The sequence below is a fragment of the Panthera pardus genome, unplaced genomic scaffold, assembly GCF_024362965.1.
Source record: "Panthera pardus isolate Hobbes unplaced genomic scaffold, ASM2436296v1 HiC_scaffold_6, whole genome shotgun sequence".
Taxonomy (NCBI): Eukaryota; Metazoa; Chordata; class Mammalia; order Carnivora; family Felidae; genus Panthera; species Panthera pardus.
Genome location: NW_026526991.1, coordinates 71953453 through 71967632, shown reverse-complemented (window position 1 = coordinate 71967632; position 14180 = coordinate 71953453). Strand labels below are relative to the sequence as shown.

Genomic DNA, 14180 nt, shown 5'->3' with positions numbered 1-14180 from the left:
AGCCTGTTTCAGATTCTGTGTCTCCCTCTCTCTGACCCTCCCCCGTTCATGCTCTGTCTCTCTGTCTCAAAAATAAATAAATGTCAAAAAAAAAAAAACAAAAAAAAAACCTAAAAATAAATAAATAAATAAATAAAACATTAAAAAAAATTTTTTTAAAGAAAAAAGCTCAAAGGTGTGGCAGGTTTGAGAAAGTATTTGTTTAAACTAGTACCTAGTGAATAGTGAATCACCTAAAATTGAGTCATTCCAAGGTATAAAATGCAATGGAGGTATAGTCATCATTTGGTCTCCCAAGGTAATATGGATCTCTGAATCTCTTCCTTCCATAACAAATGAAGGTTTAACAACTTCCTTCATTATATATTGTATATACACACACACACACACACACACATATTATTACATGTATATAGTATATATTATTATATGGTATATATATTGTACTGTCACTCCCTCCATCCTAAAATTTAGTGCAAAATAAGTTAACAAAAATTTTAGTGATTAAATTGAACTAAAATAAAATTACAAACGCTGAAATAAATTTACATGCTTTTTGAACCAGAGGGGAAATCCTGACATTTCTATCAATAAACTGATGTTAGTTATTGAGTAGTGGCCATTATTACTAACAAGATATATACAATTTTATTTATATTATCTTTATTTAGTACTGCCTATAAGTAAAATAGCATATTTTTCTAGGTTTTCCTGTATTCGTTAATGAGCGAACCCCAATGCTGTTTTCCCGTAAGATCTGAGTATCTCAATCATGGATTCTCTGATCAAGATTTTCAGGAACATGATTCTTGTGCTGTGATTAAGTACAGAATATTTTTATGACATGATCAATCACTCCCTCAAACCTCCAGCATTTGTCTCCCAAGTGAGTATCCATCTACTATGTGACACTGTTCCTCAACATCTCACTCCCATTTTTTTTAAGTTTATTTATTTTCTGTGTGTGTGAGAGACAGCACATGCACCATTGGGGGAGGGACAGAGAGGGGGAGAGAGAGAGTATCCCAAGCAGGGTCTGGAGCTGTGCAGAGCCTCTTTCGGGGCTTCATCTTACAAACTGTGAGATCATGACCTGAGCCAAAATCAAGAGTCCGACGGTTAACCAACTGAGCCACCCAGGCGCCCCCTCCCTCCTGCTTTTATGTGAGAAAGGAACAATCCTAATTTCCCAACTCTGGTCTCTTGTAACTGTTGCCAAGTCTTTTTCATATTTAAGAAGTGTTATCTCTCCAGAATCTTTCTAGAATCATTTCCCTTTTTTATATGGCCCATCAATCTGAAAATATTAGAGCATGATTTGCTTCATAACCTCATGGTTGAGTTAATTTATAATTTATTTTTAAATGAGTTATGAATTTAAAATTCGTGTTATACTCTCAGTGTTAAGAACAAACTACTTAATAAATGCACACAGAAAGAACAATTAGTTAAACTGGTCAGGTGAGGGGCTGGACCAGAAAACAAGCTAGAAGACTACCACATCAAACTGGAAGTGAAGTAATAGTAGTAAGGGTCTATTCTGTGGATAGTAAGGAGAATGGCATTGAAGCAGTGAACCCGATGACATTTCATAAGGATAACCCAATCGGATGCATACGTGAGTAAGAGGGATAAAGAACTCTCCCCCAAATGGGAATAAAACTGAAAGAAATGGGGGGAATTTCCAAGGGCGGTGCTGTGTACTGAATGTTCGTGTCCCTTGCAAAATTCATTTATTAAAATCCTACCTCTCCAAGGTGATAGTATTAGGTTGGGGGGGGGGGGGTCTTTGAGAGGTGACTGGGTCATGTGGGTGTAGCCCTCATGATTAGTGCTCTTATAAGAGACCCCAGAGAGATCCCTTGCCTCTTCTGCCATGTAAGAAAATGGCTGTCAATGAGGAAGTGGCTCCTTATCAGGCAGCTAATCTGCCAGGGCCATGATCCTAAACTTGCAGCCTCCAGAACTATGAGAAATTAATGTTCGTTGCTCATAAGCCACCTCATTTATGGTATTTTGATACAGCAGCTCAAATGGGCTAAGACAGTTGCAGGAAAGCCAAGAACAGGTCTACTCTAAATAGGGGGTACTGACATGCTTGGTGTTAATTATGTTGGATTTATAGATTTAATAAAATATATGTTAGTGATGAATCATTGAATTCTACTCCTGAAACCAATATTGTATTCTATGTTAACTAACTAGAATTTAAATAAAAATTTATAAAAGATTTAATAAAATATAAGCAAGGCAGTCCTTTGGGCAAGTGTGAATGCAAGACTAGTGGTGTAATAAACCACCATGTAATCTCTGTAACTAATGTTGTTATTGATTTTGTTATCTTTCAATCACCAACAAATCTATAGTGGTTCCCTTTTCCCTTAAGAAAAATGTTATTTATTTCTGTTCTTGAGTAGTTATACCTGTTTCTCTCTCTTTTCATCTTAGACTTTCCTAAATGTGTAATGCTCCATTCCTTTATTCTTATTTTAATGATGGCTGATTGTTACTTAAAGATTATGATTTACCTAAAACTCCATTGTTCTAGGGTTATTTGATCTGGTTCAACTTCAGGAGAAAAGCAGCACAAAATATAAATACGCAAGTATACATATAGGTTAATTACTGAAATGAAATTCTCTGCTGCTCTCTAGAGGCTGAATGTGCTTTAAAGATCTTTCACTGAAGGTAGGGGGAACACAGCTTACCTTTTCAACATATCATAAAGTTCACCCTCACCATGCCCTACTGAAAAGAAAGCCCTCATATCTCCAGGGATATTAAGAAAGCTGGGGGCCCACACCTGGGTGGCTGAGTTGGTTAAGCATCTGACTTCGGCTCAGGTCATGATCTCTCAGTTTGTGAGTTCGAGGCCCATGTCAAGTTCTGTGCTGCCAGCTTGGAGCCTGGAGCCTGCTTTGGATTCTGTGTCTCCATCACTCTCTGCCCCTCCTCTGCTCTCTCTCCCTCAAAAATAAACATTAAAAAATTTTTCAATAAATAAGTAGGTTTAAACTATGATCCATTTTCTACTTAATGAGAAAAATCTAGAGGATACTAGGAAATTTTAGAGGTAGCAGATTGGTAACTCAGAAAATAAGGAGCAGGGTGACATTTTTTAGATATGCCTTTTTATATACAGGGATTTATCATTCATTCATGGTTTTGACAATACACCTATAATGCCAAAGATTCTGTAAAAAGGGGGACAAAGTCCTCGTTAGTAAATTACCATATCTCAACTGCATTCTATTGTCATCTTATTTACATAATGCCATGACCATGCTGTAACTTGTGAAATATGATATTCAAAAATTGGGGGATCTCCACATGTCTCTATGTATCCTTCATAAATAGCCCAAATACACTGTGTAAAATTTTACAGGTATGTTGATCTCCTGTAACATAGAAAAAGGTGAAATTTCAACAACAATAATAATCTACCATGAGAATGAAATATTTTTAGGAGCTTCTTGATCTTCCATGTGTGTAGAAGACCAGTACCTGTTGCTTGGTATATGCCATTTCTAACTATGTGTCTGCCTTCTATCCCCACTACCCCATAACAAAAATTCTATGTGCTAAATACTTTAAGAAAAAAATGTTTCAAGTTTGATCAACCTCATCACAATTTACTTTGTCAAGTTGGACAAGCAAAACAAATTAAGATATAAAACATTTACTGGTTATTTTCTAAGAGAAGCAGCATAACTCATAGATCCAAAAGAAACAGTCTTCAGGACACTAAAATATATGATAAAGTGAAGCAATATAATCAATTTCAATGAGTAAAAACAGCTGAAACTTGTAAGTCTGTCAATACACTGCTAACAAAAACCAAAAAAACTAACCAAAGTAGATTTTATAAGCAGCTACCTTGTTTTGTTTAAAAAATGTATTGCACACTTACATGAGTCAGGTATAGGTAAGATGCTGGGGGTTCACAATGGGTAAGACAAACATAGTCTGTGCGCTCACAGAGTTTACTTAGCAGATGAGATAGAAACCATATAAAAAAGTAAACTAAAAAAAAGGTAAGTTTTGTCAAAAGTACCAAGAAGAAAAAAAAGTGTTGTAATAGAGAAAACAGAAAGCGAATTTATTATAAACAGGGTGAAAAGAACTTTAGTTTATGTTTAAACTGTCAGTACACCAGGAAAAAGAGCCATCAGCATGGGCCTTTTTTTTTAATGTTCTTTTTTTAAGTTTTTATTTTATTTTTTGAGAGACAGAGAGAGAGAGAGAGAGAGAGGGATACGGAGGGAAGGAGGAGGGGCAGAGAGAAGGCAAGAGAGAGAATCCCAAGCAGTCTGCCCTGTCAGTGCAGAGCTCCATGTGGGGCTCGAACTCACAAACCATGAGATCATGACCCTGACACTTAACCTACTAAGCCACCCAGGCACCCCTAATTTTTTTAATGTTTATTTTTGACAGAGAGAGAGAGAGAGAGAGAGAGAGAGAGAGAGCGCGCGAGTGGGGAAGGGGCAGAGAAAGAGGGAGACACAGAATCTGAAGCAGCTCCAGGCTGCTTTACTGTCCTCTGAGCTGTCAGCACAGTTCCCTACTCGAGGCTCAAACTCACCAATTGAGAGACCATGACCTGAACCCAAGTTGGACGCTTTAACTGACTGAGCTACCCAGGAGCCCCAACATGGGTCTTTTTAAAAAACATCCTTTAAGGGGCACCTTAAAGGTGATCGAGTGTCTGACTCTTGATTTTGGCTCAGGCCATGATCTTACAGTTCGTGAGATCGATTCCCGCACTTGGCTCTGGGCTGACAGTGTGGAGCCTGGCTAGGATTCTCTCTCCACTCCCTCCCTTTCTGCCTCGCCCCATTCATGAGCACTTGCTCTGTCTCTCAAAATAAATAAATACAGTTAAAAAAATAAAAATAAAAAATACTTTAAGTCATTTCATGAATAATGTACAGAAGTAATAAAATTCAATGTTAAAAATTTTACTAAGACTTGAAAAACATACTAAACCCAAATTTCTATTCTGTAATAATGTGGTTTTAAAGGTATACAGACCTGAAATAGGTAAAGATTTATAGATTTATTTATTTATTTATTTATTTATTAAAGAAAAGCAGACTGCCATGTGCAGTGCCTCATTTGGATGTTTCTGGAGTTTTGGAAGCTTGACTACCCTATGTTCTCCTACAAATGGACCTTGAAAGCTTGTTTGGAGGTTCTAGCAGGGGAGTGCAGCTACTCGTATACGCTTGGCCAAATGGTCCTCCTCTATCTGGAAGGTCTTCCTCTTCAAAGAAGTGCGCAGCTTCGGGAGGGACACATATGGGGCGGTGAGGGAGGAAGGGGACACCCACCTAGTCAGCCAGATCAGCCAAATCAACCCTAGCGATCAATGGGGTGACAGATGTCACAGCCAGATCTCCCTCATATCCATAGATGAAGTTTTTTTTAATTTGACTAACTCCTCATCAGCTACTAGGCCTAATCTTAGGACTATACTTACCTTGTAATACTGATTTCATTATTTCAAACACACCTCTACTAGATTTTGGCTTATCTTTGCTTCCACTTCTTGCACTGGCATTATCAGAACATTTTACTTTGAAAACCGTGATGGCTCGTAATTTTTTGAAGAGAGGACAACCATTTTCTTTGCTCCAAAATTATGTTTTCATTTTTAGACTAGGTATACGTGCCTATCCTTCAGAATCTACTTATGAATCATATCACGTAAATTTTGATGCCAAATATCAGAGAAGATGAAAGAATACAATCACATGTCTTTACAGCAAAACAAAATGGCTCAGGTTCATTGTTGCAAAATATTGCACGATAAAATCCTTTCTGTTGAATGACTACTCACGTGAGAAACCCTGTTTCCTTTTTGTCCTTAAAAATAAAACGTTCTGTACTGTTTCTTGGGTTTGTGGAAAAATTCATATAGTATATTATCATTTGAAGACTTATCAGAGAGCTCTAGCACCATGTAGCCTATAAAGGGTTAACAAGCACAAAAGGATATAAATCACTCAGTGTGAACTCCCTGGATTTCTCAGATTTCTCCTGCAGTCTGGGGGAGCATTCTGCAGCCTGCTCAAAGACTCTTTCTCTCCCAGGCTTTCTGAAGTAGATCTTTTTTTTTTCTTTTTGTTTTTTATAAATCCGTTTTTGAGATTTTGTGATGGAGAATAAGAAGGAAATTAGAAAGACACTAATGAGAGAGGTTTTGTTTTGTTGGGTTGTGGGGGTTGAAGAGGTTTTGAGAACTGTAGGTTGGGAGCAAAACTATTATGTGAGGACAGAGGTGGAAGAGGGAAAATGATAACTAAAAAAATGTTGCTAGGGCTCTCTTTTCACAGTTTCAAGAAACACAAATAAAGGATTTGCTACTTTATTTTACAATTGTAAAACAAACAAACAAACAAAAAAGAATGAGCTAATCTGCAAAATAATTAGCTTTAGTGGTTTTCCTTCCATGCATGGTCTATTTGTTGCACAGAACCCATTTATGTAACATGTTATTTTAGATTTTTTTAATGATAAAATATTTTTAAAAGAAATGTGCATCAAGTATTTGTGGAGCCCCTGCAGCACTTCTGCAGAATCCTGGTCTTCTACACTCCTCTGTAATGCTGTTGATCCTTCCATGGCTGTGTTCTATCTCCCCAGCAACTGGATTCTTATCCCTACATGAGAAGAGATCAGTAATCTCACTTATTTTTGTATCCCCAGCACTAGTACAGATCTTGTATCTCGATATTAATGATCATTAAAAATACCAGTTAAACATGATGCATAATAAATACAACTATTAAACAATCATATGGACACTGATTTGATGAGGTGCCAACTTTTGAGAATTCACTTTCTTGAAAAATTTGCTGTTGTCATCTTCTGAGCAATTTACTTCTTTTTCATGAAAATGGAATGAAGGGTTTAATGTACATGTCTGCTTTCTATAAAAATGTATTACTAAATCAAAAAATAAAAAAAAGTGGTTTTCTCCACCTTCAAAATATGAAATAATCTACGCTAATACTAGCACTATTTGACTTACCAGCAAAATTCAAATATTACTGATAGTAATGATATTCAAACTCTTTGTTATTGTTTTTCCAGAAGAATCATATGCTAACAAAATTTTACAAGGAATGTCAATATATTAAACTAAAACAAAAACAAAACCTAACTTCTATTTGAAATTGCTGTGGAGACTCCTGAACCCACATCTACTCAGTGCTCATCCTCCAACTTCCCAGTTATCCCTGAAGTATGGCTGTGAGAAATACTAGTCAAAAACCACTGGTACAAGGTATTCACACTATACCACTTAAATTTACACCTCAGGTACTACATACTCTTTCTTCTTGTCACTTGCCTCAGTGTGCTTACAAAATGCAAGGAACAATAGTCTTCATCATTTCAAGAATCTGAGTATTCTGAAGAGTTTTTACTTTAAGGTCTATATTTAATTTTCAACATCAAACACTTCTGCAAAAACCCTGAACACATTTTTCCCTACTAAACTCCTGGGAAGTAGCAGCAGGGGAGACTTGATTCTTTGGCAGCTACTAAGAAGGTCTTGGTAAGGAGAGACAAAATAAATGACTACATCAGCTTTTAGAAAAACTAGGTTAGAGTGTTCAAGCAATTAAATCTGACAAACCCCTCAAACCAATAACCACCACCACAGTTCCCTTAATCTGAAAGACTAAAGACACTCTCTAGAGTTCAAACAGGTCCTCCTCACTTTTCCTTCTCCTCAGGCAAACAACTATCAAGTCTTTTCAATTTTTCTTTCGCATTATTGGAATGGCTTCCCCTTACCATTCTCATGACTACCACTCTCACCCAACCCAACCGCAGCCTTCTATATTATCTACTTGATGGACTTTTGTCTTCTCCCCTCCAATCCAAGATTACTCTTCCTTACATTCATTTATTTAACAAATTTTTATTAAACTGTTCAAATCACTGTTCTGAGCACTGAATTTACTTTTACTGTGTGCCATGTTATCATGGGGTGACCTTGATTCTTATTTCAGAGAGAATAGAAGCTATTTGATGAAATCTCCACAATCTCCTATCTGTGCCCATATCCTCTAACTTCCCTATCCGTATTACCAATCACAGTCATGCCTCTATCTCTTATCCCTTCTCCAGGACATCATTCCTGCTACTGACCTCCTTTCTTTCCTGCTTCAGTGATACTTCCTTCTGTAAATAGGTTATCCCTGTCAACATACAAACACAAAACAGTAGCTCTTACCTTAAAAAAAGGAAAGGAAAAACAACTCTTCCCCTAAGTCCACATACCTTTTTAGCTACTGCCCCATTTCTCTGTTCTCCTTTCTACTATAAGCATCAAATGGTTTGTCTATAGTCACTTTCAACACCTCTTTCCTCCATCCTCTGAACGTGCTCACCTCCATCAGGCTCTTGTCCCTACCATTTTACTAACACCATTACTTTCAAGGTCACCAACAATCACTTTACCATATCCACTGGTCAACTGTAGTTCATTCCTTGCTCAGTCTTTTCAAAAGCAGCATTTGACTGAGTTTATCACTCCTTTATTTCGGGTAAAACTTTCTTCACAAGCTTCCAGAATGCCACACAATTTTTCTCCTGCATCACTGGCTACTCTTTCCCAGTCTCAATTATTGGTTCTTTTCCTTCTTTTACAATTTCTAAAATTTGGAGTGCATCAGGACTCAGTCTTCAGGTATCTCTTCTATCTACGTTAACCCTCAACGACAGTGCTACTCATGGTGTGGTCCACTAACCAAACCAAGGTATTAGCACTGAGGAGACTAGTACAGATGCAGATTTGCAGACCTTGCCCAAGAACCACAGATATTTTTTATGCACACAAAACTCAAGAAGTGCTATTCAGGGTGACCTCATTCAGTCCTTGCCTTAAATATCATCTGTACAATAGTTCTCAGCCCAGGCTCCACATTAGAATTAATTTACAATACTTTTTAAAAATAACTATGCCTGGGGGGGAAGTTAAATATTGTTAAATTTTACAAGTAGAATAAGATTTGTAAAAATGAACAGATAACTTAAGAAAAAACTAAATTTTTTTTAACTGAAACTACTACATTGAACATTAATTTTAATAATCAAAGTAGTCCCTGAATAATCTTTTCTGGGCATAAGAGCTTTCCCCAAGGACACACACACACACACACACACACACACACACACACGTGCACACACACACAAAACCCCTCATGTTGAAACATGAAAAAATTGTGATCGATTCCACCCTAAGATATTTACCCAGAGAAGGAAATATATATCCATACAAAGACTTCTATATGAATGTTCACAGCAGCTTTATTTGTAATGGCCAAAAACTGAAAACAAACCAAATGTCCACCAAGAGATGAATAAAGAAATTACGGTACATTCACATAATGAAATACTGCTCAACAACAGAAAGGAATGAACTGACACACTCAACAACACAGCTGAATATCAAAACAATTATGCTTAAAGAGGCCATAGAAGACTATATACACTGTTGTGACTCCATCTATGAAATTCTAGAATATGCAAACTAATCTATAGAGAAAGCAAATCAATAGTTGCCTAGCAACTGAGGATGGGAAAGAGGTAGGCACAGGAGGGAAGAATTAAAAAGGGGTACAAAGAAATTTCTGGTGATGATGGATATGTTCACTATCTTAACTGTGGTGATGGTTTCACAAGTATATTCGTATGTCAAAACTTATCAAATCGTACACTTTAATTGTGTGCAGTATACTGTATGTCAGTTATACCTCAATAAAAGCGGTTTTTAAAAATGTTTAACCTAACTGGTAATCAAATTAAAAAATGCCCCAATCCTGAGATAAATCAATGCATCCAAGGTTGAGAACTGATCTATACAACTCCAAAATTTGTATCACCAACCCCAATGTCTCCCCTAAACCCTAGACTTACATAACCAACTGCCTATTTAACATCTTCACTTCAATGTCTAGTAGCAACTCAAAATAACTTAGCTTATTCAAAACTACTTCTAATTCGTTCCTTCTTCCACTCTTCCAGTCTCTCACAGTCTTCCTATCTTGGTAAATAAACTCCATTTTTCCAGTTGCTCAGACCAAACACATGGTAGCAGTCTTCATTCTCCACTTTCTCTCACACTCACATCTAATTTACCAGCAAATGCTTTCTACTCTACCTTCAAAATAGATAGAGAATTGGATTTCTCACCAACCCCACTGATGCCACTTGCCCCTTGTATTGCCACTTGCCCCTGATTCTTCAACTGCTTTGCTATAGACTATTCTCTCACAAAGCAGCCAGGTGATCATTCCAGATATAAATCAAATTATATCACTCAAATTATATCACTCCTCTGCTTAAAACCATTCATTGGGTTCCTCTTCCCCATCTAAACCCCTTCCCCCCTTGTTACACTCTGGCAACCAGAGTATATGGCAATTGAAAATAAAATCCAAAATTCTTGCTCTAGTCTGAAACCCTACATGATTCAGTCTCTCCCTCCACCTCATCTTCTTTAATCTCCCCTCCGGAAACCTCTATTCCTGTGTCTCAGTTGGCTTGGGGTGCCACAACAAATACTGTAGACCGTGTGGGTTAAACAACAGAAATTTATTTTCTCACGGTTCTGGAGGCTACAAAGTCCAAAATCAAGGTCCAGCAGGGTATGACTTCTGGTGAGTGCTTTTCTTCTGGTTCGCAGAGAGCCTCTTTCTCACTGTATCCTCACATAGTAGAGAAAGACAGAGATCACCCTTTTCCTCTTCTTATAAAGCCACTAATTCTATCACACCTTTCACCAATCTTTATGAACTCATTTAACCTGATTTACCTCCTAAAAGCCCTATCTCCAAATATAGCATACTGGGGATTAAGACTTCAACATATAAATTTAGGGGGAGGGGACACAATTTAGTCCATAATATCCAACCTCAATGGCCTTCTACTCCTGCCTGAGGATTTCCCCTACTTATTATTCCCCTCTGCCTATTCACTCCCTCACTTCTTCCAGGTCTCTGCTCAAATGCCAGCTGGCAGTTAAGTCTTTCCTAACCTGAAATAAAATAACACTCTCCCCTCCAACTCTGCTCCCCACTCTGCCCATTACTCTGTCTCTCTCCGTATGCTTTCTTTTCTTCAAAGCACTTGTTTCTTCTTACCATGTTATATATTATTAGCTTATTGCCTGTCTTCCTCTACCAGAAAGGAATATAAGCTCGCTATCACCCCCATAATTATAAACGGGGACATTTTCCTGTTTCATCTGGTTCACTGCTGTTTGCCCTGTGCCTGCAGAATTATAAAAAAAAAAAAAAAAAAAAAAAAAGAAAGAAAGAAAAAAAAAATCCAATGTGTTTTTAATGGATAGGTGAATGTTAAACCCTCCTACTAAAAAATTTCCAGGGACCCTAAGTGATCCTAAGGCAGTTTTTACAAGCCTGGCTATACATTAGCATCACAAGGAGTCTAATAAAAATTACAATACTTGGGCCCCACCTAGACCAATGGAATTAACACCCTCAGGAGTTAAACCTGGTATTTTTCAAAGCTTCTGAGTTGGTCATACTGTCACTGGCCTACAGAATAAGATCAAAGTGCTGGCTGGCTACGTTGTCAGATCTCTCCAAATCAGACTCCAGAATTTGGATCTGTCCAGTAAAGCAAGTTACTACATTTCGAATTGTACTTTCCTAATGCATCCTGGATCCCATCTTTTCCAAACAGCCTTAACTACTCTGGTCTATATACATCTCTCCCCTCTCTGAAACCCGATAGCACATGTAGACTATGTCAGATTATCATATTAAATACACATATAACTATATAATGAAATATAATTTATTCCCATTTTTAAACTACTTACATTTTTTTAGCCCCCACAAGTGCCATGGACATACTGAACACATGCTGAATGAAGACAGTTCTTCATAAAATTATCTCCTTTTCAATTTATATGAAACCAGAGAAAGGGTACATACTCAAACCCTCCTGTTAAGAACCACTTAGGGGCTCCTGGGTGGCTTGGTCGGTTAAGTGTCTGACTTCAGCTTAGATCATGACTTCACGGTTTCTAAGTCATGGCTTCATGACTTCTGTGCTTGACAGCTCAGAGCCTAGGGCTTGCTTTGGATTCTGTGTCTCCCTCTCTCTCTGCTCCTCCCCCGTTCATGGTCTCTTTCTCTCTCAAAAATGAATAAATGTTAAAAAAAAAAAAAAAAGAACCACTTAAATTACCAGTTATAAAATAAGTAAGTCACAGGGATGAAAAGCATAGCATAGGGAATATAGTCAATAATATCCTAATAACTACATGACAGATGGTAACTACACTTAGGGTGGTTAGCATTTCCTAATGTACATAATTGCTGAATCACTATGTTGTAAACCTGACACTAATGTCAACTATTTATCAATTAAAAACAATTTTTTAAAACAATCAGCAGGATTCTTAACCCTGACCACACATTGTAATCTCCTGATGAGCTCTTAAAGCAAGGGGCCTGACTTTTAGGGGTTCTGATTTATTTAGCCTGGGTTAGAGCCCAGGTATCCTTTTCTGGCTCATTTTTCCAGTTTCCAAGGTGATGCCAACGTGTAGGAAAGGTTGAAAACCAATGACTAAAAACATCAAATCTAGATGTTCTTCTTTTTCTAAATAAAGACACTGGCAATATTAAAAGATGTTATTTGATTTTAAAGTCTGTAGAAAACATCACTCATATTTTCCAAGCCTTTATGATATGAACTTACATGTCCATATATGATATGATATGGATAGCACACTTATTGATCAAAATAGGTCTATTTTTAGCTAAAACAAATCTTACCTGGAAATTAATTTTCTTTTATTTATGGTTGACTTTCCATTCTTGCAACCTATATTTATGGAGGACTTATTGGTACAAGCTATTTTTCCTAAGTTTCTCTCTTTTCCTTCATTCATTTACTCATTCGTGAAAATGGCAGGCAATTATTGTGTCAGGCAGTCTTCTGAGTTGGTTCCCAATAAGCCCTACCTCCTGGTATTCATGCTCTTGTCTAATCCCCTCGCTGTCAGTAGGCTGGATCTAATAAAGTGCTTCTAACAAACAGAGATAGCAAAATTAATCAATGCTACTTCCAAAATCAGGTTACTAGAAGACTCTAGCTTCCATCTTGCTCACACTCTCCTGCCGTGTTGTGGACTCTCTACAGAGTGGCTCACATGACAAAGAACAGTGGAAGCCTCTGGTCAACAGAGGAACTGAGGCCTGCCAACAGGCTGGAAGTAATTCCTCCCCCAAGCATGCTTTGAGATGCCTGCAGCCTGTGAGAGACCCTGAATCAGAGGACCCACGTGAGTTACACCCAGATTCCTGACTGGCAGAAACTGTGAGGTAGTTAATACTTGTTGTTTTAAGCAGCTAAGTTTTGAGGGAATTTGTTATGTTCCGACAGATAACTAATATATGTATTGACACCTACTAACATTCCAAGTAACAAGATGCCATATGTTACAGAAAATCTAGTGTCTATCCTGGAGGAAGGTTTCTTTGATACACCACTGAAACTTTACGTATTACAAAGAAGTTATGGTACTGACTTAGCTCACCACTGGACTACAACAAATTAGCCATCAGATTATAGCACTTTTAGTGTGGGACAAGCTGTCCCAGGCTTCAAGTTACTGAAGTAAATGCTTGATATGTCCTTCACTTAATGTCTTCATACAGCTGTTCTAGTTGGTATTTCTTTGCTCCTCTGTAGTGTTCACCTTTATTTTGTGCTGTCAGTTATTCCTGTTGCACAGTTTACTGTGTCTTGTCTCTCCTTATTCCTTTGCCCTACTGCCTTTCCTCTGCTTCTTGGTCCAGTGTGGGTTAAGACACTGATTTTCAAAGTCATCATCAGACAGTAGTACTGGTTCCTTTCATTTTACCTCTCCTTTACTTTTACCACCCAGACCTGTTACTTCCTGTGTTCTTAGAACAGCTTAGCACAACATTCCAAAGCATGGTCTGTGTACCACTAGTGGGCCCTATCAGTCAATCAAGTAAAAGCACTCTGGTATAATCACAAATTTAAAAAGATCAATTATGATTTTTCACAGAAATTCTGTTATTTTGTAAAAATCCAAACTCATAAAAGTAGAGATGAAAATAATTCCAGAAATGCCAAAATTCAGAATAATGATGTAAAGTAAA

At 37.4% G+C, this 14180-nt stretch overlaps 1 protein-coding gene across 8 annotated transcripts in view; it reads right to left on the bottom strand.

The window, feature by feature from the left end:
* YAF2 (YY1 associated factor 2) overlaps positions 1 to 14180 on the bottom strand; it is a 77199-nt gene that overhangs the window by 6115 nt on the left and 56904 nt on the right. For 2 of the 8 annotated variants that reach the window (XR_008419703.1, XR_008419702.1), the window contains one exon: positions 4228 to 6662. The exons of the other annotated variants lie outside the window; for them this stretch is intronic. The gene's annotated coding sequence lies outside the window, so the exon portion shown is untranslated. Of the gene's footprint in view, positions 1 to 4227; positions 6663 to 14180 lie in introns of those variants that run through there. 8 annotated transcript variants of the gene reach the window in all.